Source organism: Macaca nemestrina, chromosome 4 (assembly GCF_043159975.1).
Source record: "Macaca nemestrina isolate mMacNem1 chromosome 4, mMacNem.hap1, whole genome shotgun sequence".
Taxonomy (NCBI): domain Eukaryota; kingdom Metazoa; phylum Chordata; class Mammalia; order Primates; family Cercopithecidae; genus Macaca; species Macaca nemestrina.
The window spans coordinates 157,726,381-157,751,856 of record NC_092128.1 but is presented as its reverse complement, the minus strand read 5'-3'; the positions used below and the strand labels follow the sequence as shown (position 1 = coordinate 157,751,856).

General features: G+C 35.8%; 1 protein-coding gene across 6 annotated transcripts in view; it reads left to right on the top strand.

Annotated features, from left to right (window-relative positions):
• Positions 1–25,476, top strand: part of LOC105483458 (nuclear receptor interacting protein 1) — a 104,019-nt gene that overhangs the window by 8,985 nt on the left and 69,558 nt on the right. For 4 of the 6 annotated variants that reach the window (XM_011744366.3, XM_071095494.1, XM_011744364.3 and 1 more), the window contains exon 2: positions 12,874–12,955. The gene's annotated coding sequence lies outside the window, so the exon portion shown is untranslated. Of the gene's footprint in view, positions 1–12,873; positions 12,956–12,977; positions 20,744–25,476 lie in introns of those variants that run through there. The other 2 variants (XM_071095495.1, XM_011744365.3) reach the window with 1 other exon arrangement.

The window sequence follows — 25,476 nt, the reverse complement described above, 5'->3', positions numbered from 1 at the left end:
CTCATTTAAAATTTATGGAATTTTGAACCTAAAAGATACAAGCTGAGTGGTTCCCTATACACTGAAAGGTATAGTCAAATTGAAACTATATTGGAGACACAAGGATGAATAATAAGACTCGTAAACATAATATTTTCTATGGTGCTTTAGATTTTGAGTTGCCAAATCATGTTGGAAAAGCAAGAGATTTGTATAAAAGCTGCAAAGGAAACATTTTGCATCTATCTTTTGTTTAGAGAATACATTGTATTTTGGCCAAATAAGAAAAAAGAGGAATTGTCAAAGTCAACAATATGGGGAGAAGAATGTCTTCCTAAAGATCAGAATGAACTTATATTGTTTCCTTAACTGATCCATGCTTTTCTTTAAAAAAAAAAAAAAAAAAAAAGAATTAAAATACAGTGAATCTATGTGATGCCAAATATAAGGATTGAAAACAGTCTTTTTTTAATTTACCATCTGATTCCTTTCCAATATCTGGATGTTTGCTATTATTGTGGCAAACCCTAAGGCAATGAATTGTTAACTATTGCTAAAAATCTGCTTTTATCTATCCTGGTAATACTTGACTGACCTGAGTCAAAGTTACATTTTCTTTTCTTTTTTTGAAATAACTTTGAATTTCTTTTGCTTGGGCTTTCACAAATTGAAGTGATCACAAATTGAAGTGATTTCATAGAATCGTTAGATTGTTCAGGTTGGAAGAGAATTTGATAAAAGCTATGGCTGCTCTGGATTTAAGCATACCTATCTTAGAGGCACCTTGTCCTCCCCCCATTTATCAAACAAGTTGGGTTTAGATGCATCTTGTGTATGGAAGAGCACCCAGCTAGTGTAGACTGTAAATAAAATAATGATAAAATGCTACCATTTAGTGCTTATGTGCCATTTTCTTTTCTCTTGGGTTTCCTTCTTTCTCTATTTTTGTTTCGTCTTTACTCTGTTTTCCTTTTTATTTCTTAATATCTCATTCATCTTTTTTTTTTTAATTGCCAGGGGATCCATGTGATACAATGGGGTAAACGATTACTTATCTTCCTGTAGTTTTTGTTATTGCCATTAAGTTAAAATGTCCAAAACACTTACTTTCTGCATTTATGGAGGAAGAAATTGAGTCCTTAAGAATTTAAAGACATTTTGAAAGTCATTCAGCTAGCAGTTGGGTGGACCTAGGATGACCAGTCAAATCTTGATTTATTTCACACTTTTTTGTTTATTTTTGTCAAAGCAGTCTCAGAAAGAGGGGTTCATGTCCCAGGTGGTAAGAAATAGTTAATAACCTTTGGTGATGGATCCTGCAGTAAAATCCAAGCTAACCCCAAGAAGGGATCTATAATAATAAGAACAAGGTCTTGAGACGTGGAATGAGAAATGGCTGGGTGCCTCACTTTTGTTCTAGTACCTTATTTTCTTCTCATGGTCTTCATAGAAGTCTTAGGATTTGTTGAATATTCTATTACTTGAAATATAATTTCCAAGCTGAGAATTAAAAAAAAAACAAAGAGTACAGTTATGTACATGTTAATACAGTGGCATTGTTTTACATGTTACATACATTTGGAATTCTATTTAAAAAGAAATAGGGAGACTTGTTATTTATTTGTAGATGAACAAAGCCAGAGACCTTTAGTTGACCAGAGCACTCACAGGCCATCTCTACTTTTTACTGATGTCTTCTGATACCATTAACAGAGGTGATTGGGTCTGTTGGTTCAACTGGAAACGTATTTCAAAGGTTGTGGACCCCATTCCTCTATTCTCTTGAGAAAGGTAACAAATAAGATAAGGGGGCACTGTGTGGACCAGTGGTGATAATGTGCCATGAACCAAGTGCACATTGGTCTACACCCTTAGAAAAGAGAGCAAGAGAGAAAAAATCTATATGTAGACCTTTTCATGGACCACACACCGGCCATGCTCCTGACCTTGGTGAAACAAATTGGAAAGGAATATTCTCCCTCATGGGACAGTGGGCAAGGGAGTTTGTAGGCTTACTTCTGTCCCCAAGCCTCTAACAAGATCAGATCTTCTTTCACGGTTTTGTGTACACCCTGATTGTAAAAGTTAAACTTGTGTTATAGCTGTTTTCCTTGGTAGAACTCCATGAATAGGAGCTTATTCATGAGTGTACTGTTGGTCCTGTAAGTGTCTGGCACACAGAAGGGTGTCTGTAAGCATTTGTTGAATTGAACTGTACCAGTCCCAACCATTGGCAAAATTTGGCTCACTTGGGTCAGCAATAGGACCTTTATGTATTTATGCATAGCAGCTGTTAATTATTATGTATAACTTATGAATAATGGAAGCTCTTCCACGTTTTTTCTTTAGTCCATTTAAATTAGGACTTTTTAAAGGAATGATAGTTTTTTCCTTAAAATTTATTATCTTCTTTCCAGGCATACTAATTATGAGGGAAAAAGTGAAACTGACTGTTAGTGACATTATGATTAATTGGTACTTGAAATAATTTGTTTTGTAATACTACATTTCTGCAGTAATACACAAATTATAATATATTAGAAAACATGTTTAGCAAAATCTTTGGAGGCAACATTTTTTTTTTTGTAAGAAAATGAATAATAATATTTCTAGAGCCTTCTAGGTAGTTTCCTTAGCATCACTTCCAGTAGTCAGAAGGACCCCCCAGCTGGGCACACTTAACTGCATTGGATTTGATGGCTTGGGAAGGTGGAAATCTTAACATTTCACATCTAGAGTTAATTTTGGTGTGCAGTAACCTTAAAAGTTAAGAGGGTGTCAAGAACAATTGATGATTCAGAACTTGGTAAGTTACAGGATTAAGCAGTATATGAAGCCCTTTTGTATTTTAAAAATTAGGATTTGCTCTTCACTAAAGGTGAATTTCCTGACTGTTAGAACACCATCATATTCAACTTTATTAATAACTGCTGGTAAGAGACAGAAAATAAAATTATTTTGAAATGCAGCTCAGAGATTTCTAGATAAGAAATTTATTTTAAAATGCTAATAAAAATAAATGAATTATGTGGATATATATTTATAACATTGATTTTTAACAGATGCTCTTAAAATAACTTCAGTTTCTTGCTTTGTGAAGGCAAAGTTTTTTTTTTTTTTTTTTCTTTTTTTTTTAAAGCAAAGGTAACTTTATGAGTGTTTGACACTATATTTCTTTTGGCTTACATGTCTGTGTATTCACCTGCTTGTAAATCATAGCAAAAAGGAACAAGCTTAGTGGACTAATGTATGAAGTAAAAAGGCAGAAAAATGAGCACATTTGCTATTTATGCACTGTTTTCTACGGCGTGCTTTCCACCAGTGCTTACTTATCCTGAGTTCCTGAACAACTTTTCCTTCATTGTTCATTAGTGTCAGTCAGTATGTTATAGAAATGCGTGAATTTCTCTACATTAATTGTGAGTGTGAATTTCCCACCGTTGGTTTCCTCAGCAGACACCCAAACTTAATTTCTGTTTCATGAACTAAAAGTTGTAAGTAAGGCATAACGTCTGATTGAAATTAACACTATTATCCTTTGCAATGAAAAGGGTGAATAAAACTAAAGTTGCTGGTAGTTGCCCCGATACAAGTGTTTGCTTAGCTTTGACCATACATCAATCTGTTTATTTTACATTTTACACATCCATGGGTATTCTTCCCGATAATGCCAAGGAATGCTTTCCTTTGCAGGCATCATTCTAATAACATAAACACATTCACTTTGAATTTTAAACTCTTTTTCTCTTTTTTTCCTCCTTTAATAAATTATCTCGTTGAGATTATTCATTGTTTTGGCAGCACTCTAAATGATCTTGCTTTTGCAAAATCATTGTATGTTCTATTTAATGGCATGTTACTTTAAACCTGTAAAGTTTAGGGTTGCTAAAGGCAAAAGCTGACAATATTTGTGAAGATTGAGAATAGGTAAAAATGGACCTTTGGGCAGTCAGCAAAAGTAAAATTAAAATCTGATTTTAAATCTTTTGAAAATCTAAAATGAATATGGATTTCTTCACACCAATCAGAAATTCAAATTTTGTTGTATGTTACTGATCTTTAAGTTGTTTATGTGTCACAGCGAGGGCGGTAAGAATATTTTTTTCTAATTGTGTGAAGTTAATGAAAGGAAAAATAACAGTATACATCACTGTGGTAAAATAAAATATCGTTAATGATAGCATGTTAGTTTGGACTACATTTTGTTTTATTTTACAGTGAAATAGAAAGTGTTTTGGTTCTGTTTTTTGGAATTCTGGTAGATGTGAACAGCAATTCATATGCATATAGGTGTAAAAAAGACATATTTGAAAAGATATGCTGCGTGAATTTGTCCGGTGAGGATAAGTAGCAAGTTGTAATTGCTTTCTGTAGTTTAAGCCATTGGCTGTATTAATACTTCAGTGAAGTATCAGGGGGAAAAATAGTGGTTGTACATACTACCTTGTGAGTGTTGCAGGGTTTAGTAGTTCTCAGTGACCATTGTTACTTTTAAAGAGGAAAAAAGAAAAATAGTGAGGGGATAGGACAGGAAGTTTCGATGTGTGGGAGGGGAAAAGAATCATTACTTCTCAACTACTGAAGTCACAGTTTATTTTGTTTTAGACCTCTTTGCATAGCATATTTTAGAGGATGTTGAAGGATAATAATTTGTTGTGAAAATGTTAGTGTCCTTAACACACTTCCGGGTGGTTTAACCATTAATCAGAAACACCATGGAGATTAAAGAATTGGAACTAGGGATTAGATAGGTTTTAGTGAGGCTTTGCCTTGGAAAAGCTATGAAATGGGTGAGTCATTTAACGTCTCCTCGCTTCAGTATCAGTGTTACTTTGAAAGTGAGGTTTTACTTTCGAATGTATTGAGTATCAGGGTGAATAGAACTTAGGGCTGGGAGGATGTCCCTTATGATTTTTTGAGCTTGGCATTTAATATTTTACAGCAAAGTTTTTAGCTTAACATAATTGAACTTGTACTAGATAGGGTTAATAGGCTAGAACAAAAGGTCAAAGCATAAGGCATTAGGCTTAATTAAGGGAGAGCAGGAGTGGCAGGAGTGTGTGACAGTTAAATGGGTTTCCCACAGACTAATGTCGGTGACAGTGCAACCATGCCTCAACTTAAGTGGGTTATTTTGTGCAAAGGGCAGCAGTGATTAGCAGTTTGACATGCCAGACACTTCTGGCCAATCCCATCTGTTTTAGAGGTTAAAAAAGCACACCTTTATGAGCTGATGGATTGATTTGTGTGCTCGTCTGGTAAAGATTAGAAGTCCAAGGCCAATGCAGTAAATGTCAGTTATAGAATATTATCCTTTCTTGGTTGGCTCATTGTTTTAACCGTCAACTGTTTTATAATGGGGGAGAACTGCTGTTTATGGAGTTGAATGCAAGATAGGTGGGGGAACAGGTGAGGGAGGAAGAAAAACATTTCCTAGATGGACTTGTGAATTAACATAGTCTGTAGCAGGTGTTCACATTTTAAATGGAGTGTTTTTGACCTGTTCCTTACAGTTTCAGACACATTGTTCTTTTCTGAGTGTTATCTGAGCCCCACTGCCAGTCCAGGATTTCATTTTGCATACAGAATTGGTAGGTTTGTTTATTTAGGTACCTCTTTTTAAAGGTGTAATAATTTTTTATTGACGTCCTGAACAAGGGAAAATAAAATGAAAACACACACGCACGCACACACACGCGCGCACACACACGCGCGCACACACACGCAGAGTTCTGTGTTCTTTTATGTGGTCAGTCAGGTGCATGTGAAAAGGAGACACAGGAGAGGCTCGGGAAGACAAAGTTTATTGTGCTCATGAGTTCTTGGAGGCACAGCATGACACTCAGGGCCACATGAGAAAGCCCCAGCGTTGGTCCAGGGGCCAAAGGGGCAGGAGCTAGGAGAGAGAACAGGCTGCAGCCGTTTCTGGAGTATCTGTGCGAAAGGCAAGGCGGGACAGGTAACCAAGTTTAAGATTAGCTGGTTTGCATTTGCTGTAGGTAAATGCTACTGCTACTACTACTAAGAAGCTATAGGTGTATAATATAATAGCTTTGAATAAGTTATAGGTATACAAGCTCTGAACTGTAAGAGTGGTCCCTAGTTTGCCTGGTAGATACCAGGCAGGGGAATATTGCCTCCTGGGTGTGTGGGCCAGGTGGAGGAGGTAGGCTGTGGATTGGTCAGTCTGCATGTGAAAGGCGCGCTGAGTCCTTTGCCTTTTCTAAGCATTGGCTGGCGCCTGGAGGGGCAGTCTCTTCCCAGCCAGAAAGGAGTCAAAGCTGTCATAATATACGGAAAACAAGAAAGGTAAACAATACACACATGTGTACTTGCTTTAAGGGTAGGATGTACTGTGGTCACGTGGGTCCACAGTGAGAGTGGTAAGAACATTTTTTTCTAATTGTATGAAGTAAATGGAAGGAAAAATAACAGTATGTTTGAACTTAGACTCTAACCTATTCATTGAAAGCTGTTAAGTGCGATGCCATTAATGTAGTTCATTTTCAGTTCTGGATTGTAGCTCATTTAAAGATACACAAATACTAGGTTGCGGTTATAGAAATTGGCTCCAACATATTCTGATATTCAAGGAAAGGAAAGATCCCAATATTATGTGTATGAAATCTTCAGATATTGTCCTCATCATCAATGAACTTAGGAACATATAGCGTTGATTCATTCTTTTGGGATAGGCACAGAGAGAATGTTTGAGGAAAACAAAAGTTATCTTAACAGAAGATTATATTCTTCCTGAGGTTTGAGTTCAAATAGAAATGTAGCCAAGAACATTGGAGATACATTGGAAGGTTCTGATTGGGGTCAATAGCTTATTCTTGTCAAAGAATGTGAACCATTAACTGCCTGTTACCTAGTTACACAGATTATATATTTCATGTCTGGTCCTGAATTGTTTCTTACAGAAAGAAAATTAAAATACCCAGATGTGGTCACTGAAAGTTATATGTAGACAGTAATAGTAGTTAGTATTTTATTATATATGTGTATGCATTTATTTTAAAACTAAGCTAATCCAGAGTGAATTGGCTTAATTTAAAAAAAGATTGAGAAATTTTATTTCTCATTTACAAAGGACAAAGTGACATCATGTATTGAAGTTTATTTAGGAATATTTTAATTAAATATGTGTCCATCCTTGTGTTCTTTGTGGAGTAGCATCACTTGAAATGATTTGGACCTAATATAGATTTACGTGAAAAAAGTTTTGCCCTTCTCTGTAGGGAGAGAAGGTGAAGAAGCATAAATTTTATAATATCATTGCTTCTCTTTCATTAAATCATTTGTAAGTTGCAAAAGATTGGCTTGAGTAGTGTAAAAGTGCTTGGATAGTAAATTAAATGTGAGAGATTTACCTGATGTAATGGGTGGAAACTGCTTAAATGAATCTTGTGGTGATGTATTAAACCTGAGACAAATACTTCACATTCTGCATATGTACTACTATTATAAATATTTAAAAGGTACCCTAAATCGTATTCTTTTGAGTTCCTTCCCTTTTCTCTAGTAACTTCAAGTGCCAGTAGTGCCTAGTTTGTGTTACAATTCCTTTTTACAAAGCTAAAGGGAAATATTTTGTAGGGTTAACTTTTTTGAGTGTGTGTTTTGATATACTCTTGAGGTTTTGGAGAATACACATTATCCCCTGTAATCTATGCTAGTTAATCTTTCAATCTGTTGTACCTCTTGTCTTTTATTAATATGGTATTATTGGATTTGAGACATGTAAACTGTGCTTCTCTAAGCAAATTAGTTGAATATATTCTTGTTTAGGCTATAAAAAATGAAAGCAGGAACTCAACATACTTGGCCTCCTGTGTTTTAAATTGTTGTCCTAAAACTATATATTTGTAACCTGAATATTAGGTGTTAGAAATTTTACAAGACAATGGAGAAATAGTGGCCCTATATTGTATTTGCTTCTAAATGCTATTAGGGTGTAGAATTGTGCTTTACCTCTATTTAGGCAGATTAATTTTAAGAAGAAAACCATAATATATGATGGACTTAAATATATATTTTAATGTTATTTACATATTTGTAAAATGAATACGTGTGTGTGTGTATATGTATTTGTGTGATATATTTTAAATGGAGATGTCTGCACCTGTTGATTGCATTAAGTATTTAGTATCCCCTAATGAAGGATGGAAAAGGTGCTGCCACACTGTCTAAGTGGATCATTTCTCCTTGGTAAATTACATGCATTCTACTTTTTTGTATTCTGTGACCTTGCAGTCAGTGACTTCAGCCCAGAATAGTTTCAAAGTCATGTAAATGAATGCAATTAAGGTATTGCCTATCATCTTACATAGTTCAGATGAAACCTTATTGGATAGAGAGGTTTATTTGCTTTATGAGAAAGGTCAAAATAAAGTTAAATTTTATTACATAAAATGATTTGGTAATGTTTTTATTTAGCTCCTGAAAAAGTAATGTCCTAATAGGAAATGATAATGCTTTTTTTTTTTTCTTAATCACCTGGAGGTCTCTTCAGGTTCTGTTTGTTGTTGTCTGATAGTTATAAACTCTATCTTGAGGAGATGCCTTCTGTCAACTAAGATTTTGGAACATGCTGCCCGTAGTTACGATTCCAGGTATCTTTGACTTATACACATAGGTGACATACCCTGTTAATGATGTAGGATAGCTTTGGTGTTGCTGGTGTGTAGGCATACTTCCTTTCATTGTGCTTCACTTTGTTGCTCTTTGAAGATAATTTTGTTTTTTACAAATTGAAGGTTTGTGGCAGCCCTGCGTTGAGCAAGTACCATTTTCTCAACAGCATGTTTTCACTTTGTGTCTTTGTGGTCACATTTTGATAATTCTCACAATATTTAAAACGTTTTCATATTATTATATAAGTCACGGTAATCTGTAATCAGTGATCTTTGGTGTTACTCTTGTGATTGTTTTGGGGTACCAAAAACTGTGCCCATATCAGTTGGTGAACTTAATTGTTAAGTGTGGTCTGACTGCTTTACAGACTGGCTGTTCCCCCATCTCATCTCCCTTTCCTTGGGATTCCCTGTTCCTTGAGACACAACAGTATTGAAATTAGGCCATTTAATAACCCTATAATGGCTTCTAAGTATTTAAGTGCAAGGAAAAGTTATAGGTCTCTTACTTTAAATCAAGAGCTAGAAAAGATTAAGCTTAGTGAGTAAGGCATGTCAAAAGCCAAACTTGTCTGAAAGCTAGGCCTCTTGTGCCAGTTGACCAAGTTGTGAATGTAAAAGGAAAAGTTCTTAAAGGAAATTAAAAGTGCTACTCCCGTGAACACATGAATGATAAGAACACAAAGCAGCATGATGTAGCTTGGCTGTGTCCCCACCCAAATCTCACCTTGAATTGTAGTTTGTATACTCACCATGTGTCCTGGGAGGGACCCAGTGGAGGTAATTGAATCATAGGGGCAGTTACCCCCATGCTGTTCTCGTGATAGTGAGTTCTCACGAGATCTGATGGTTTTATTTATTTATTTATTTATTTATTTATTTATTTATTTTTGAGATGGAGCCTCTTGCTCTGTTGCCCAGGCTGGAGTACAGTGGTGCGATCTGGGCTCACTGCAAGTTCCGCCTCCCGGGTTCACGCCATTCTCCCGCCTCAGCCTCCTGGGTAGCTGAGACTACAGGAGCCCGCCACCACGCCTGGCTAATTTTTTGATTTTTAGTAGAGACGGGGTTTCACCGTATTAGCCAGGATGGTCTCGATCTCCTGACCTTGTGATTTGCCCATCTTGGCCTCCCAGAGTGCTGGGATTACAGGTGTGAGCCACCGCGCCTAGCCGAGATCTGATGGTTTTATAAGAGGCTTTTCCCCCTTTGCTCGGCATTTCTCTTTCCTGGTGCCTTGCTTTCCCCTCACCTTCTGCCATAATTGTAAGTTTCCTGAGACTTCCCCAACAATGCGGAACTGTGAGTCAATTAAACCTCTTTCCTTTATAAATTACTCTGTCTCGGGCATTTTTTCATACAGTGTGAGAACAGACTAATAGACAGCCTTATTGCTAATATGGAGAATATTTTAGTAGTCTGCATAGAAAATCACAGCAGCCGTAATATTCCCTTAAGCCAAAACCTAATCCAGAGCAGGGTCCTCGCTCTCTTTAATTCCACAAAGGCTGAAGGGGGATGAAGAAACTGCAGAAGAAAAGTTGGAAGCTAGCAGAGGTTTGTTCATGAAGTTTAAGGATAGAAGCTGCCTGGATAACATTAAAGTGCAAGATGAAGCAGCTAATGCTGATGTAGAAGCTACAGCAAGCTTCCAGAAGATCTAGGTAAGATCACTGATGAAGATGTCTACATTAAACAGCAGATTTTCAGTGTAAATGAAACAGCCTTCCGTTGGATGAATATGCCACCTAGGACTTTAATAGCTAGAGAGGAGAAACCAATGCCTGGCCTCAAAACCTCAAAGGACAAACTGACTTTCTTGTTAGTGGATTATACAGCTGGTGACTTGAAGTGGAAACCAATGTTTGGCCATTCCAAAAATCCTAAGCCCCTTAAGAATTATACTAAATCTCCTCTACCTATGCTATATAAATGGAAGAAAAAGCATGGATGACAGAACATCTGTTTACAGCATGGTTTGCTGAATATTTTAGGCCCCCTATTGAGATCAACTGCTCAGAAAAAAAAAAAAAAAAAGATTCCTATCAACATATTACTGCTTATTGACTGTGTACCTGGTCACTCAAGAGCTCTGATGGAGATGCACAAGGAAATCAATGTTAATCTTTATGGCTGTTAATACAGCATCTGTTCTGTAGCCTGTGGGTCAAGGAGTAATTTCAACTTTCAAGTCTTACCATTGAAGAAATACATCTTGTGAAGCTATAGTTGCCATAAGTAGTGATTCCTCTGATGGATCTGGGCGAAGGCAGTTGTAAACTTTCTGAAAAGGATTCACCATTCTAGATGCTGTTGAGAATATTTGTGATTAATGGGAGGAGGTCAAAATATTAACATTAATAGGAGTTTGAAAGAAGCTGCTTCCACCCCTTATGGATAACTTTGGTGGGTTCTACTCCTGATTGAAGATACTGTGTGAACATTGTTGAAATAACAACAAAGGATATAGAATATCATGTAAACTTAATTGATAAAGTAGTGGCAGGGTTTGAGAGGATTGACTCCCATCTTGAAAGATGTTCTACTGTGGGTAAAATGCTAACAGGCCAATGGACAGTGAAGCTACTGGTGATAAGGGAGGTACCATGCAAACTCCCTGATACCACCATAGCAGCATTCCATTTCTATCAGGCACGCCACTTAGATCTGACTTACACTTCTAGAACTCTCAATTCCTAGCCTATAACCTGTGATCAGTTCTCAAGGATTATAGCTTTGAATAAAAATAATCTGTAAACCTGAATTCTAACCTCCCAAAATAGCTCTTTTTCATTTCATTTCATTTTACTGGGGGCTCTTCAGTCTCCTTAAAACCACATAAAGGTAACAAATTTCTTAGAGTAATACTTCCCCGACATCCTAACCAAGCAGGCTCTTCACCACTATACCTGTAGGTCACTTAGGCTGTATCTTGCTTATTGTTATTCTGCCTGTGTCTGTGAACCCTCAATACCCCGCATGGTGCAAGGTATACAGCTGATACTCCGTAAATGTCTGATAAATGACATCAATTAATCATAGAGCCTTAATCAATTAACATGCCAAGCTTAAGTAAAAATAATATCATAAAAGAGAAGATGGTAGTTTTAGATGGACCAACTGCAATGAAAAAATATGCCTTTAATTACTACTACACACACATGCACACTCTCTCTCATCCACTCATTCACTGTCAGTTCTTCATCACTAAGGCTCCTCCAGTATCTATTTCAATGCTCTCCTAATCCCCCCGGCCCAGACAATCAGCCTGGCTGGGTGGTAGGTGTCCTTTCTACCCAGATGAGTTGGGACTCTGGTGTCGCTGTCTGACATCCTGTACCAACCAGCATGGTACTCAGGCACTGTCCATTGGCCTGTTGACCAAAATAAAATTTCTTAAATGTTAAATTGTTTGCTCCATCCCTTGCTGGCCAAAAACTTTGATCCACTCTTTTGTTCCTGGTAGTATGAACTTTTCCACGTCAGTGTCATTCTGTATCTGGTATGGTTCTAATTCTGAGCTTAACATTTTCTGTTCCTAGTGGTACAGAAAAGAAATGAGGTGTTTCAAACTGTGCAGTGACTGTTAAATAATTCTCATACTTTTTCTCCCAGAAGCCTTGACTGAAATTCCTCTTTATCTTTGACATTAACTTTTTACATCATCGACAATAGGGACAGTCTTTACAGTAAAATAAACACAGATGGATAGTTGGCCGGGTATGATGGCTCACGCCTGTAATCCCAGCACTTTGAGAGGCTGAGGCAGGCAGATCACCTGAGGTCAGTAGTTTGAGACCGGCCTGGCCAACATGGCAAAAACTCATCTCTACTAAAAATACAAAAATTAGCTGGGCGTGGTGCTGGGTACCTGTAATCCCAGCTACTTGGGAGACTGAGGTGGGAGAATTGCTTGGACCTGGAAGGCAGAGGGAGGTTGCAGTGAGCTGAGATCACGCCATTGCACTCCAGCCTGGGTGACAGAGGGAGACTCCACCTCAAAAAAAAAAAAAAAAAAAAAAAAGGGGTAGTGTATTTTGGCAAATAATTCTGTAATGAATGTTGTTCTATTACATGTGGTCTACAACTGTGTCCAAAGAAAGCATGTATCATGAAGAATATAAATACTTTTTTTACCTTGTAATACATCTTTTTGTTGTTTTTTGAGATGATTTAGTTAGTAATTAAAATTCCATTGTAAAACAACTCTTTGAGATAAGGTGCACTTGAAGTAACACTTATTTCTCTTAATTTTCAGGAAGTGTTTGGATTGTGAGCTATTTCAGAACTCTGTTCTCAGGACTCATTATTTTAACATTTGGGAGAAACACGGCCAGAAGGTATTGTCTTTTGTCTCATTGCCCCACTTTTTTAAATGTCATCAAGCCTTTCCAATTGTAGAAAAGTAAGACTGTTGTGTCACATTTTGTTATTTTTCTTTAATTTTTAGATATTGATAAACTACTTTGCCATTTGTCACAAAGAAGGTTATATTTCAATTTTGGTAAATCAAAATGTTGTGTAATCGAATAAAACGTCTGGTTTAGAGTAAACCAGTTTTACCTATTTTAAACACGAGGTATTTACGTTTTACCTTACTAGTATAGAACTATTTTAAAGAATGTCTTGATTTGAAAATGAGATACAGAAAGTTCCTTTTTACCTAAGACAGTATGAAGTATACCTGAAACATTCAGGCAGTCTTAAAATTCTTCCTGCCTGCAACAGCTCTACCTTCTAGTGTAGGGATCAGCTGCCATCTGCATTTGGATCAGTCTATCATCAGAGTCCATGGACAGACTCAGCCAGGCCACCTGGTTTTGCCTCTGAACATCCATTTGCTAAGTTCCCTCTTTGCATGATCATTTGTGGATAGATTGGAACAGCATAATAATTTATCTGCTTGTAGACTCAGAGTGTCAGGACATGCGATGTATTACTAGGAAGGAAGGTTATGTTAAAATCATCTTTTGAGAAATTTACTCACTTTGTGCTTTGTCTTATCTTAGTCCATTTGAGCTGCTGTAACAAATACCATAGATGAGAGGCTTATAAACCACAGAAGTTTATTTCTCACAGTTCTGGAGGCTGAGAAGTCCAAGACCAAGGTGCCAGGAGATTTAATGTCTAGTAAGGGCCTGTCCCTCATAGACGGCTGACTTCTTGCTGTAACCTCACATGGGTGGAGGTGGCCACAGGATTCTTGGGACCTCTTTTATGAACTAATCCTGTTCATAAGGGCATTCCCCTCATGATCTAATCACTCCCCAAAGTCCCCACCTCCAAATCACCCTCACATTGCAAATATGGTTTCAATTTATGAATTTTGGGGAGATACAACATTCAGACCATAGCATACTTCATAGACCACATATGGATCTGCCAGCCAATTTGACTAATGTCAGTGGTGAGCATAGTCTTCTTGATCTATATCCAAGGCATCTTTCTTAATGTTCAACCTCATACCTCCTCTGTATCTTGTGTTTTCCTTCTCGAAAACTTTTGCCAGCTGTCTTGCTTGGAATAGAAACAGATGAAGGAAGGATGCATAAATACATTTAATAAAATAATGTATTTGTTAAGATTGTAGTGAATTGGCCACCTTCTTTTACTGTAATACAGATTTAACTTTACTGTAATACAGATTTAACTTTATTAGCTGAATATTCATGATTTTTATTCATATGAAATAACACAAAAGTCAGTTTTTACAGATTTTCTTAATCACCATCAAGCAGTGTGAATTTCTAGGATTAGCTGAACATAGTCTTTTAGTAAGTCCCCCCAGCACGCTGCATTGAACTTTTAAAATGGAAACTCTGTGTTTAAGATTATTATTTATTGGCAAACCAGCATATTCTTCCTCTTCTTGTCAGTTAGGAGGGAAAGGCAAAAGCAAGTAAGAAATTTAAACAAGCAAATTAGGTCTGTGAAAGGACTTGTAAATGAACCCCCAAAATAAGTTAAATTTAATATACACTTTATCCAGTAAAATAAATTATATAATCAGAAACTGGATTTTATGGAATTTAGAGTTATCTTTTCAAATTAAAGATGAGAATGAACTATTATAAATATTTCGTATAAACATTCACACTTAGCTCTAAAGATGGAAGTTATAATTTTAATGATAATATGAATTATCAATTCATGAAATGTTGTCATGTCTCAGAATTAAATGTATGTTTCAATAGAGTTGATAGTTATTAAAAAGAAACTGCAAAGAAATTGAAAGTTTAGCTGAAGGATTAAATCGACAAATTCTCATGTATATTCAAGGTAAGAATTAGTTTTAAGTAATTATTTTGAAAAGGAATCGTAATGCATAAGGTCCTTTTAAGAAAAAGTTTCTTCTTTTTATACAAAACCTACTGAAGTGTAACTTCACGTAATCAAACAGACACACTTATTTGTTAACTTGATTGTTTTTTATATAAGTCTAGTCTGAGTAACTAGCACCCTACTCCAGAAGGCTTATTATATTTGTGTATTTTCTAATCAATCCTGCCTGTACCCAGCAGAAACTAGTCTTTGGCATCTTCTGCTATAGATTAGTTTGGCCTGTTTTAAACTGTATAAAGTTGGAAGCATGTCATATGAACTCTTGCGTGTCTGTGTTTTTTTAATCAACATTATGTCTGTAAGAGTCATCCATGTTGTGCATGTTACTTGTTTTTCCCCCTAAATTGTCTGTGTTCTATTCTATGATTATACCATCATTTATCCATTCCGCTGTAAATGGACGTTTAGTTTTCTTTCGAGTTTGTGGCTACAAATAAGGCTGCTGTGAACTTTTTTGGATCTTTTGGTAGAAATAAAACATTCATTTCTCACGAGTACAGTGTAAGCACGGGAATGGAACTGCTGCTGAGTGGAGGGGCGTGCATGTGTTTAGAGTAATAGGTACTTACAGTGCTTTTAAGAATATTTAGGAAATGTCAATCAGTGTGTCTTTTGTTAATGGTAGGTTTTATAATTAGAGAGACTTATTTTTCTTTGACCTAGTGTAAACTCCAAAGTTGTTTCTTAGGAGTTATTTAAATTTTCCCATCTGTTAAAAAATAAGTTACCTATTTTCTGATTCCATTATAATATGTGTTTGGCTCACAAAACCTGGGTTCGTTCTAACCCTAGTGAAGGAAACTAGGACACAAAACCCTCCTCTATGTACTTGTGATCGTATGATTGAAATACTGAAAGCGGATTTTGAAGCAAATCAGACATAACACATATTGAAGGCTTTTTAAAATTATTGAATATTTGGACACCTCTCTGAATATTTAAAGTAATAGATACTTTTGAGTTACAAAACCCTTATTTCAGCATTCCTGACAAGTGTTTCTTGTGACCTTTGTGTTTTTATTGTTCTGGTGATAAAAATTGATACTACTCATTCTAGCAGATAAGTATTTGAGAAATTAATCTTTTTCTAGGTCTTTCCTATGGAGCAGTGCTGTTCACTAGAAGTATAATGTGAGCTACGTTATGTAACTTTACATTTTAAATGTTAAAGTTTCTAGTAGCTGTGGTTAAAAGTAACTGGTGAAATTAATAATATGTTTGATTTAACTCAGTATCTGCAAAATGTTATCCTTTCAGTGAATAATCAATATAAAATTATGAGATATTTTTCATGCAAAAAGAATGTAAATCTATACTGAGTTTTTGAAACCTGGTGTGTGCTTTGACTCACGGCTCTCTGAATTCTGACTAGTCATCTTTCAAGCGCACAGGAGCCACATGTGTCTAGTGGTTGCTATATTAGACAGCACAGCTATAGAGTTACATTTTGGGTTTTTAAAAGACAGTGCTTCAGTCAGGTTCATGACTAGTTAAAATCACCCTTAAAAATCCGAGAGAAAGGGGCCATGTCAAATGCTGAAGTACTCTCTTTAAGGAAGTTTCAAACAGCCTATTTTTCCTTCTGTTTTGGAATAAGTAGCATTTTCTTTGCTTGAACATCAGATAAATCAATTAGCCAGTGTTTAGGGGACATGTCGAATGACAGATATGTGTCTTTAAACTATAAAATCCAAATCTGTGGCAGTAGATTCATATTTTCCATCTTACTCCAAGTTATATTAGGTAGAATTTTACTTTTGGGGGAAGTGTGTTTTTCTTTTTTTAAAAGCATGGCTGTTTTAATTGAATGTGATAGATTGCTATATGATACAACTCCACTATAGTCAATAAAATAGGGGAGTTTGCAGATAGTTTGTGTGTGTACATATAGATGTGCCTATGACTTCTCATTGCGTAGGATATTTAAAAGTTACCTAAATTTTGAGGGTTAATGTTTCTTCTGTTTATTTTCGCCAAATGGGATAAATCAAGGCTATAAACCGTCTCACATGAATGTGGGTTTGATTTTGCCACCAAATTGGGTTTAAAACTTCTTGATATTCAGCATTGGGAATGTGGATGAGGGACTCTTGGCGTGTGAAGACAGTCAATATGGAGGCGTATCGTGGAGGGAACAACCCTTTGAGGGATAGATGGCATCTTCACACTTCAGCGCTTGCCTTGGGTCCCAGATCTGGCATACAGTGGTTGTTTTATAGCTTACCCCCAACACATTTTTGATAATACTACCTCCACACTCTTAAATGAAATTGGTACTCTTTTTGACACTCAATTCTTACTGAGTAGTAAGAAAGGAAAATTATTCCTCTGCTTAAAAGCCTTCACCTCACTTGATGTAAAACTAAAGTCCTTTCATTAGCTGAAAAGGCATCTTCTTAGTGGAGTCCACCCTGGTGACCACATGATTCAAAACAGAAACCTCCTCTTTTTCCTCTCTCCTTTATGCTGTTCCCTTTCTAAACAGCACTTAACAGCTTTAAAAATACAATGAAATTTGTGTTTCTTTTTAAATTATTGTTTAATCTTTCTAACATTGAAACTCCCTGAAGGCAAGAATTTCTGTTGTGTTCATTACTAATAAATCTGAAGAAGCTAGTGGAAGGCTGAGCATCTGGAAGGAGGACATACTTGTTCATAGACTAATTATTTATTGAATGCGTGGCGAAGATACACATTTTTTTTTATTTCTGAAAATTTGCCTTTATAGGTTTTCTGGGGCAGGGAATATTTACAGGAAATGAAAACAGAAATTGTAAGTTATAAGCATCATCATACATTTGGATAATTTGAATAATTTGAAAATAGTTTTTTTCATCAAACCGACATACACATCCCTTTGAAAGGTAATATGTAAATAATGAACTTTTCAAAAAATAGGGTTTATTATTATAGTCAGGTAATTTTTCTTATAGATATAAATATGTGTTTTTTTCATTTGGATAATAAAATTATGTTGGTAATCAGTTTGAGAAGTTCATTTATAAAAGATTTCTGTTTCTGTAAAATATAGGAGACATACATTATATTTTGGTATCTTAGTATAGATCAGGCACAGCTCAAAAGGTTTTGGAAAGTAATTTTGTATAGAGAAGTATAGATTGGCTTTCATTTTATACAGGTGGTATCTAATTGTAGTTCTTGAAGTTTTATTTTTAGGTCAACTACAATAAATGTTTTTAAAATAGTACAAAAATTGAATTAAAGACATATTCAGTTATGGTATATGGTACCCTTGAAAATATTCAAAGGGGACATTATAATGTTTATTACATTTTAGGATAAGTGTGAGATGATAAATGTGATCAAAGTCTTTCCTAAAAGTCTATAGGCAAGTTCTCAGTTTTATATTATACCTTTATGTATTTAACATTTGATTGCAGTCAGCAGTAATTATGACTATGTCAATAATCATTTTCATTGGGACAGGAAGAATTATGAGTTTTGGTTTGTCTTTCCACTGCCATTTTCCAAATTCAGGCTTTGTTACTTTCTGGTTATTAGATAGTTACTGCAGTAACTTTCTATTTGGTCTTTTGCCTTTTAGTTTTATTACCCAATATATTCTACACAGCAAAGTAAAACTTTCTGAAGAAAATTATTATGACCCTGAACAAAGACCTTTGCTCCCAAGATAAGACAGGTCCTATTTCTGCTTGGTTCCTGCATATCTCAGGATCATCTGTTTGGTTTGCCCCTTCCTTAAACGTGTTAATTGCACATTTCTTATTCTGCCACATTATTTTTGCTATCTTCAGCTCAGATGTCCTGTGATCCCTACTAGTTTTCTTTTACCAAAGGCCATCCATCCTGTGATTTGTATGACCACTCGGACAGAAGGGAACATGTGCTCCCATCTACTCTCTTACAGTGGTTGACGAATGCCACTCACACTGCCTTTATTTTTCATATCGTTTCATTCATCTCTGCAGCAAAATTATAAACTTCTAAATGGAAGGGGTTGTATCTTTTGTAAATTTGTGATTTACAAAGCACTCAACTTGATGCCTCACCCATGTGGGGTGATAAATCAAACCGTTGGTGAAACCAAACTCCAGAGGATGTCCTGATACAATTTTAAAGCTTTAGAAATGATCAAAAAAGGATAAAAGTTCATCTTTGTTACATTATGCAGGTTGCTTACATTTGTGCAACAGTTTTTTCATGTACTTTGTATGCAGATGAAATGATAGCATGTGTTTTAGAAATTTACAGGTTGCGAAGTGTAATATGAGTAATTATGACAGTACCAGACTTTATTTTGTGGAATACATACATTTCTTTGACTTAACTGACTGCGATATGTAGAATGCTCTTTTAATGTTCCTTACCTGAATAAGCAAAATTTATTTAATATGTTAGCTAAATAAATTTTGCTTATTATTTTGCTTAAATTTTGCTTATTATTTCCTTATAGCTTACTATAGGCTTAATATTCTTTGCTGTTCATCAAGAGAGAAAATACAAAAGCTTTTGATGAAAGGAATAAATTACCTGCTTAGAATGTAACAATTTCAAAGATCAAAGTTTTGTTAACTTCCCAAAATGTATCTTTGGTTTTCCATATTTAATTCACATTGGGGTAAAATATATTTTTTAAAAAGAATCATCTCACAGATTTCCCTAAATTTCTTAAAGATAACCCCAGCCTTTTCAATTCTATGTCTTAGGAATATTTTTAAAATATTGCTAAATAGTCTGCCTGGCTAGTGGAGATTCTAAATGGGACTGAATTTGGGATAATGAATATTTTTTTATTTGGTTAGGGCATTGTTCTGGTGCTAAGAATAGTATCTAGGCATGAAATAAGTTTCTGACTTTCAGATCTATGCCCCCTCCAAGAAAAACCCCAAATCTGAAGATCATGTGTATCTGGGTTGTGGGTGTAAATTAGTTCGCAGAAAGAAGTGGTAAAAGGTTAAAGGAGGAAATGAGTTTCATAGAATCAGCAGCATAAACAAAGATGAATTCTGTCGTCATACATAGACCCTGAGCATTTGGGCTGACTGTGGTTTTATGTATTTAAATGCTGAGATGGTGGTGACACGGAGTAGTAGCAGAAACTGAATTTGGGAGGAGGAAACAATGATTATAGTTTCTAAATCTTCCTTACTGTAACAAAATATGATGTGCGATTGGGATATCCTTTTGGCAACTAAATATGTTTGGGAAGTTAACATTTTTGGCCACCCAGATTATGTGAGCAGTATACACAGCCCTTACTTTATTATCTAGGGCATAAAGTTTAGAAAATATTCAGCCTTTTTTTCCAGTGTTAGTTAAAAAAAATTGATCCTTTGGCTTTATTTATATCACGTACAAAAATTCTGAAAGACAGCCTGTTTATTGCCATAGAAATGGATATAATGTCACAAGGAATGCTACTCAAGTTACTTTTATAAGCGTTTTAAAAACATGGGCATGCAGTTTGTATTAATAGTGATACTCCTCTACTGAGTTACTGCTAATTTGCCATTTTCACAGTAATTTCAGAAAATAAGAAATCGATAACATTATTATATTATGTAAATACTCCCATGAATTTCTGTTGAGGTTGAAAAGCATCATTATAGTATTTGTTACAAAGTCATATACATCACAATGCCTGTAATCCCAGCACTTTGGGAGGCCGAGGCCGGTGGATCACAAGGTCAGGAGTTTGAGACCAGCCTGGCCAGCACAGTGAAACATCGTCTCTACTAAAAATACAAAAAATGAGCCGGCCATGGTGGCGCACAACTGTAATCCCAGCTACTCAGGAGGCTGAGGTAGGAGAAATGCTTGAACCCAGGAGATGGAGGTTGCAGTGAGCCGAGATCGCACCATTGCACTCCAGCCTGGGTGACAGAGCGAGACTATGTCTCCAAAAAAAAAAAAAAAAAAAGTCATATACAATTTAAACTTAATCTGGTGACCACAGAATGCTATTTTCTTAGCTTTTAAACCTTTTATTAGTGTAACTTCTCTTCATCTTGGTTACTTTAATGTCAAATGGGAATTATCATGCACAATTTGTTTTTATAGCAACATTGTATGAAATGAATAAATGTGAACTATTTAAAATTGGCTCAGGCATTTAGACTTGTTTCTGATAGGCTTATCACGTGAATACTCCTTATTACCTTGTAAACTTGTATTTTAAAAGAAAACATTTATTTGAGATATAAGGATTCCTGTTTTCTCTTGAGAAAAGGCAGAGGTAATTGTTTTTTTTTTAAATTTTAAAACAAAGGGTTTATTTCTCTTTTACCTCTTGAGTAGGCGTTAAGAGCTGCTGCTGTCACAGCCACAGTTAAATACAATGGTATGGAAAATGATGGCTTTAGAATCCTAAGAGTTATATTCTTCACATATACTGTATCTTCTGCATCTTTACATATACTCTTCACATCTTCACATATACTCTTAGTTAATCATTTAACCTGAGCATCAGGTTTTCGATCTATAAAATGAGGATACATCTTACATCATAAGAATATTATGCAGGATAAATGAGGAAATATATAAAGTGCATTGATATCAGTGTAATGCTATAGAAAGATAATGTGTTATGGACAATATTGTTAATTATAATGTATTTTTCAAAAGAAAGAAAATAGGTCTTTAGATGATCACTCTTTTACTTAGTAACACGTCCTTCTAAATTAGGACCTTTCTTCCACACATTTTTATTTTATTTTTATTTTTCATTTACTTTTGAGTTACTTTTAAGAGTTTCCACAAACCTCGGTCCATGCTTTTAGGATTCCTTTCAAGTTTGAACCACTTAACATCTGCCACCTACTGACCTAGTTCTTTCCACTTCCTCCTGCTCTCCTCTCCTCATACACACTTGCGTATTGTGTTTGTTGGATGATTAACCTGTCTTTCATTTCATTTTTGCAAAGATCTAGATCAATACAGGGTTAGGAAAAACAGTTTCTGAATTTGTTTGAACTATAAAGCAAGGTGGTACATAGGAGTCAATAATAATATTCATTTTTCCCCCCAGGAAAACAGTTTTCAGGGGAAACAATTAGTCAACTCCCACGGGGACTTGCTTTTCCTTTCATAGTGTGGCTGTGATAGGTTTTAAAAGGGATTTCTGCCTACATATCCAGGTTAAAAAAAGTTTTCAGTATAAAGCATGAGTTGGGAAGTGACTCACCACATATGGAACTACTTCAAAATGCATGCCCCTTAACTACTATTTGAATTTTTGTAGGTTTGTAGTTTTGCTGACTGCAAGAAAATAAAAGGCCCAGTGCCAGTTCTTACTGGGTCAGGATTTATTTTAAAGTACCAACATTTCCTCAGCTTTTTGATACTTAAAAAGTCCTGGAGATTTTCCTGCACAAAGTTTTAACAGGCTTTATTCCAGCAAGGAAAATTCAGGGTATTTATGCTGTGGTAGTAACAAAAGCAATGGATTTGGTGAATTTGCAATAGAAATTGCCAGAATCTAGATTACCCCAGGAACATATTTTTATTTAAAGAGTCTAGTGGGGTCCAGCAAAGACTTGTAATTGTATGTATGTCTTTCGCATAGCTCTAGGAACAAAACATTTGATGAATGATTTATAAACAGATGGGTAATTTTTCATGAAATGATCAGGAGACGAGCTGACCAAGGCAACTGATCTGACACTGCTGACGTTTATTGGGGATTGATTGTGGAATGCCTTACTGTGAAACACACTGACTTGAGTTTGAATCCCAGATTTACCCCTTAACTGGGCAAGTCACTCAACTTCTCTGAGCCTCATCTGTGAAATTGGATACTATCTATTTTATAAATAATGATTGAGTGAGATAATGTATGTCTTAGCCCTATTGTCAGTAACAGGTATTTACTTGGGTCTAATGAATAAAAGTTAATCGTGATAACTGACAATAACCCACTAGATAATTGTTTTAAAACTACATTTCTTGTTGAAAGTCACCATTGATTGTTTTAAAACTACATTTCTTGTTGAAAGTCACCATTAGAGTATAGAAGTATACTTGAGGCTACTTAAAATCTTTAATAAACTGTATTTCAGCCAAAGTAGTGTTTATGGGTAAATGGATTGAAGTTGATAAAGGCTTGTGATGTGGTGGTTTTGAACAAGACCAGATAACCTAGGTATGAACCCCAACTCTGCCACTTACTTACTATTGCTGACTATGGGCAAATCACCTTACCTCCCTAAGGCTCAGTGTTCTCATCTGTAAAATGGGGATAACTTCATAGAGTTATTTGAGAATTACTGTATAGAAATTAAGCCTGCATAAAGCATTTAATGCAGTTCTGACATAGTATGGAGTATTTTTTTTTTTTTTTTTTGAGACAGAGTCTTGCTCTGTTGCCCAGATGGGAGCGCAGTGGCGCGATTGGGGCTCACTACAAACCCCATCTTCTGGGTTCACACCATTCTCCTGCCTTAGCCTCCTGAGTAGCTGGGACTACAGGTGCCCGCCACCACGCCTGGCTAATTTTTTGTATTTTTAGTAGAAATGGTGTTTCACCGTGTTAGCCAGGATGGTCTCGATGTCCTGACCTCGTGATCCGCCCGCCTTGGCCTCCCAAAGTGCTGGGATTACAGGCGTCAGCCACTGTGCCTGGCCGGTATGCAGTATTTTTTAGTTTTTTGTATTATTCCTTAGATACCTCTTTAGAAATGACCTTGACTACCTGTGCGAAATATAATTCTGAATTTTTTTTACGTAATGATTAATGTTTGAATTTTGGGATTAGATACATTGTAATTTTTATTTGACTAATGCTTATCCAGTTAACTTACATTGAGATAAGGTACTTCAGAGATGATCATTTTAATTTTTCAGCTTTCTCAGTGGCCCATTATTTAAAGGAACCATATTTGAAATCAAACAGACTAGTTTATATTTTTGTAAAAACATTTTTTACATCACACACATCTTTTGGTCATTCTGTGGCTTCACACTTTTAATTCCAGTCTTAACTCACCCTTCTGCTGCCTCTCCTGTTTCATTTGCTGAATGTAGAGTGACTCAGAGATGAAGCAAGGGAGAGCAGAAGGAAGCAAGGATTGGATCTGAGATCAGCAGACCTCTGTAGTCAACCTTACAATGATCAGACATCCTCTCTGGACTAAAGTCCTAAGTTAAATTGATTCAGTTACTGCTTTTTGAAGTTTTACCAACAGAATAACTTCTATACCTTTGTTTACTATTAGCGAATATGGTGAGAAGGTTTTGAAGGACATTCCTACCTTTTTTCAGTGACTTCGAAAGGTTTTTTTTTTTTTTCAGAGCCATCATTCAAATATTTTTTCAAAAATGACAGCTAATAAAACTACTGATAACTAAACAATTACTATATGTTACAGAGACTGTGTTAAGTGTAGAGTTAGGTTTATTCTATAGAAAATCTTTTTAAAATATCTTCTATTTTGCTCCCATTATGTCTATAGTAAGTTACTTGATAGTGCAAGGAGTTTATTAGAATTTTCAAAGTTTTTAAGACTTTTATAATGAGGCAGTGTGTGGTTTGTTAGGTGGTTGTAGTGAGAATTTGAAGAGTTCTCATTTTGGATAGTCATAGTTCTGGCTTTGTTACTAACGGCTTGGCTTTGAGTTAAAAATCAAAACCCTTTGACTCAAAATTACCCCTTTGGGTCAAACTATCACTGACCTACTTCCTTCCTCCATTTGAACCTAGGATTATTTCAGAGATGAATGGGAGCATCTCAGATTAATGACGTTTTCCTCCAATCGCCTGCCAGAGTGTATACACATAGAAAGGGAATTTGGTGATCCTCCCACTGCCTGCCAGACTGTATAAACATAGAAAGGGAAGGTGGTGATCCTCCAACCGCCTGCCAGAGTGTATACACGTAGAAAGGGAAGGTGGTGATCCTCCATCCGCCTTCCAGAGTGTGTACACGTAGAAAGGGAATGTGGTGGTCCTCCAAGCGCCTTCCAGAGTGTATACACATAGAAAGGGAATGTAGTGATCTATTTTAACTTAAATCATCATCTCCTAAATTTATTTGGACTTGGGACCTCCCCTCCTCCCTCCTTACCACCCAACCTTCTCTCTCCCTCCTTCCGTGTTTTCCTCCCTCTGAATGAGCACTTACCATTCTGCAGAACGTTGTTATATATGTAGTCATTGGGAGCACAATTTTACCATTTAATTTATTAAAGCTCTGTATTTGGACTGCCTTTGTTTTGGTAATATGTTTGTTTTCAATTCTTAATTAAGAGAAAACCCTGTTTATAACATATTATTCCTATGAGAAAATATGATTTCCATTGAAAGATCTTGTTTCATTATCATGTAACCCGTTCTCTGAGCATGCAGCATGATGAAGGGGAAACCACCTGACTTCCACCAGGTGAATGAATCCAACTTAGTGTTAGTTTGACTTAACCCATTGTGCGAAACTGTGTGAATATTTGAAAAATTTTTCTGTATTAATAAAAATGTAAGTAATAGAAGGCTACTAGAAGTAACAAACAGTAAGGGTATATCTTCTCACCCAACAAAAAATTTGGA